Raw genomic sequence first — 4,287 nt, 5'->3', positions numbered from 1 at the left:
GGGTGGGGGGGTGGCGCCTAGGACCCCAGTCTGTGAACCAGTGGGTCAATAACCTTGGAGGCAGCCCCCACATTGGGGTCATACGAAATCTACAGGTTAGTCTCTGACCTTCTGCCTGGACACCTGCCCACCCCCATCCTCCCCTCCCTGAAGTCTATTTTCCCTTTCTCTGTTTCCATGTCTCCTGCCTGAGCCCTGGAAGTTGCCCTCTCCCTTTCCTAACCCAGAGCTCAGTTCTCATCGGTGAAAGGTTGATGAGCAACAAAGTGGGTACATTTATCATAGATAACACACATGAACAGATATTCAACATACAGATTAATTCCGCTAGTCAGAAGACATATTTTACATGTGTCAGACTTGTTTTAGGTTTAGGGACAGAGCAGTGAGCAAAGAGCCCAAACCCACATTCTCATGGGACTTATTTCTGACCCAGGTATACATGTAGACATAGGACCAGTCTTCTGCATGCAGATATGCGTGTGAGCACATACATGCACTCAAAGACAGTCCCCTTTACTCCTCTGTCTTTCAGAAAATGAAATTAAACGCCAAGTTGAAGACAGAGTAATAGGATTCATCCAAAGGGACTGTTACACTCTCTTATTCATCACAGAAATAGCCATAAAAGAGAGTGTGGCCCTGGCCGGGGAGCTCAACTGGTTGAGCGTTGTCCCGTGCATCAAAAAGTTGCAGGTTCGATTACTGGTCAGGTCACATACCTATGCTGGGGGTTCCACTGGGAGGCAACTGATGAACGCTTTTCTTTCCCCTCGATGTTTCTCTCCCTCCCTCCCTCTCTCTCTCTCTCTCCCTCCCCCCCTCCTCTCACTAAATCAATAAACAGCCCTAACTGGGTTGGATCAGCAGATAGAGTGTCAGCCTGTAGACCAAAGAGTTCCCGGGTTCAATTCTGGTCAAGGGCAGGTTCAGTTCTAGTCAAGGGCATGTACCTTGGTTGCAGGCTTCTCCCCTTCCTGGGCTCTGGTTGGGGCACATGCAGAGGGAACCAATCAATGTGTTTCTCTCACATCAATATTTCTCTCTGTCTTTCCCTCTCTCTTCCATTTTCTCTAAAAATCAGTGGAAAAATATCCTCCAATGAGGATTTAAAAAATAAACATATCATTGGGTGAGGATACAAAAATAAGAGCGAGGAAGGGTTTGCCTTCATATTTCCCTGTCTTCTTGCCTACACTGGAAATTAATTTTGTTTGCATAAGACTGACCCTTTGCAGGTTTCCACAGTAGTAAGACATACCACATTATGTACCGGAATAGTTAAATTTTTTAAAATGTCATATGTCATTCTAATTGACATCGTCCCGATGATCTCACGGATATGTGTGGCCTGCCAAGGAGTCACGTCAAAACAACCGTCTGAAATTATAACCTACCTGGAAAAGTCAGAAACGTAATCAGAGGCTATTTTCATATAACTACACCCTAAACACCCACCCCAGACAGGCAGGCACATGTGAATAACATGTTGGCATACAGTTGCAAGAATCTGCCTTAGACTTTTGATACTTAATTGCATTAAAGTAGAATTGAGTAAAAAAAAAAAAAAATCCCAGACACAGAGGCTAGAATTGGGAAATTCTTCTTCATTTCCTGTCCATGTTTCAAAGCTGTGGCAGAGCTGGGCTCTATCAATCCTCTGGCTGAGCGAATGTTAAGGAACATCTTGTTCATTTAATTTTATATCCTTTGAACGTGAACACTTTCAGGCGCATTATATAGGGGTGGGCAAACGAGAAACAGTTTATTCTTGTATTATTATTATTTATTAATTATTGTATTATTTATTTGTCTTACAACCATAAACCGACTTTTGCCCATCCCTGTATATATGTGTAATGTGGTCCCAGGTTGTCTTAGAGATACTGTTCAGTATAAGAGCTGCTATTCATAAAGTGCTTATAATATTCCAGACCTGTTTTCCAAGCACAATTTTATTTTATCCTCACACTCCATAAGGTATTATCATCACCCCCATTTTACAGATGGAAAATGGAGGCTGAGGGGGAAAATGCCTTCCCCCAGATGGCACAGCTAGCAGGTGATGCTCCCTGGTCCCAGCCGGGCAGAGCCGAAGGTCCTTCTTCCTGTTTGGAGCCACTTACCTTCCTTTGGTCCTGTCCAGCCACATGCCCTGTGGGTGTACACTGATGCTGTGGCTAACTGGGGTTATGTGCACGACAAGGGCCCTTGTTCCACATCCTCATCAGAGTGTAGAATGAAAATGTCTCCAGTAAAGGAACTTAGATTCTCCCTTCCTAGGCTGTGGTTGTTCCAGGGTATCCATGGCATCTCTGGAGTGCCCAACTCTCCATAGCTTACCTGCTAGGAACTCAGCACAGGACCAAACCAGGGAGCAGGCAGCAACTTCAGTGTTATTACCAGACATCACCAGTCTCCCAGTGGCGCTTAGCTAACCTCTCATGATTTGTCCTCCCCTGTATACAATTAGCTCTGCTGCCGAGTTAAACGCCAGACACAGTCCCACAAAAGATCCCACAAACACACATATATTGGCCGGTTTGGCTCAGTGGATAGAGTGTCAGCCTGCGGACTGAAGGGTCCCAGGTTCAATTCTGGTCATTCCTGGTCTGCTTTAGAGATTGCAGAGGAGAAAGTTAGGACAGGTATTTTACAATTTTGTAAGATACTAATTCTAGCCCTGTGTTTCCAAGCTACTAGATTCAGCAAGCAAGCTAACACACACACACACACACACACACACACACACACACACACACACACACACACACACACAATTTGCTGCTGGGGCCGGAAGTGGTGAAGCTGAGAGCAACCGTGAGTGCCTGTGGAAGGAAGGCTTGCCGTCACCTAGGACAGAGGTTCTCAGCTTGCATCTGCGCGTGACAACCTGAGGATAGGAGGACCAGACTTATCAAATGAAAGTACAGGGTGCCCAGTTTAATATGCGTTTCAGATAAACAACAACTAATGTTTTAGGATAAGTATAACCCATGCAACAGTGGGGATATACTTATGCTAAAATTTTTAATAAGCAGCTGTTATTATTATTTCATTGGACTACCTTTCCCAGATGCCCCCTGCAGCTCTTCCTCCCCCAAAGCTTGGCAGCAAAAGAGCAACTGGAGCTCCCCAAGGAGTCCCTCTGCTGGATGGAACATGGGCTCAGACCCTCTTGTTCTCACCTTCCTGGCTTGGAGCGCTTGACCAAGCCTGGTAAGATAGGATTACTCACAGCATAAAAACATGGCTTCGATTGCACTATAGGGCCCCAACTCTCTGAACTCCAGTTGTGACTTTGTCACCAACTGCTCATGATGTAGGCAGGTCTTGGCCCCTCTTGGGACTGTTTCTTCATTTGTAAGATGGATAAAGGCCAAATGGTCACTTCCAGTCATAATACTCTATGTTCAACTTACTTGTAAAAATTCTGGCCTTGACTCCATAGCCACTCTCTCCCCCCAGAGAATTAAGATTCCTTTTCTACCTATTCCCAGGGTCCTGAAGTTGAACATTGGGGTCCTGCAGGGTGAAGAGGAGATATTCTGCCTTCTTTTCAGGTACATATATTCTTCTGTTTTGCTAAAGCACACATACCTTCTCACTTTGAGTTGTGTATTAACCAATGCCACCCCAATAAATTCAAATAAATAAGCAAATAAAGAAAGAAACATCATGTTTTTAAGCTAAATGTGAGTCAAACAAACAAACAAACAAAAAAAGGAAGAAAACTTCTGTGCTCATTCTACCTTTTGCCCTTCTGTAAAATGGCCACAAACTCACCATCACTGGCCATTGCCAATGTCCATGGGTACAAACATAACTGAAACGCAAAGGGGCTATTTTGAGGGCATTCAAAAGCCGAAGCCCCCCTCCCAGCCCAGCCTGGAGAACCCTGGATACACCTGTTCCCTTTCTCTTAAGTAATCCTTCCCTAATCCTTTTTCAAATTTCACCTGTTGCTGGAGTCCACTGCTGTTGTCATTTTTTGAAGGACAAACCTGTTTTTCAAGTGGTAATTGCATGGGCCATCTGTCTCCATTAGCCAGCCCCCATCCCACCATCGTTCTCCATCCCCCTCAGTGAGTGAAATAACAGTGCAATAAAAGACTCTGGTTTCAGCAGACAGCATTCTGTCCATGTGTGTTTAATATCAGGATGGACCTACGAACAGACCGGGTAACAAAAGAAAAAGTCCTCTTTGGGTTTCCAGAAGTTTTCCTGCCACAGGGCTCAGAGCTTGAGAAATGGCTGATGAAGAAAATAATTTCATTAGTGTAAATC

At 44.8% G+C, this 4,287-nt stretch overlaps 1 protein-coding gene across 1 annotated transcript in view; it reads right to left on the bottom strand.

Moving 5' to 3' along the window:
- The window catches only part of MXI1 (MAX interactor 1, dimerization protein), an 80,945-nt gene that overhangs the window by 75,959 nt on the left and 699 nt on the right, over positions 1-4,287 (bottom strand). The gene's annotated exons all lie outside the window — the stretch shown is intronic.

Source organism: Myotis davidii, unplaced genomic scaffold, assembly GCF_000327345.1.
Source record: "Myotis davidii unplaced genomic scaffold, ASM32734v1 scaffold107, whole genome shotgun sequence".
Lineage (NCBI taxonomy): Eukaryota > Metazoa > Chordata > Mammalia > Chiroptera > Vespertilionidae > Myotis > Myotis davidii.
Note: the sequence above shows the minus strand (reverse complement) of the source record. Positions and strands in the feature narration are given on the sequence as shown.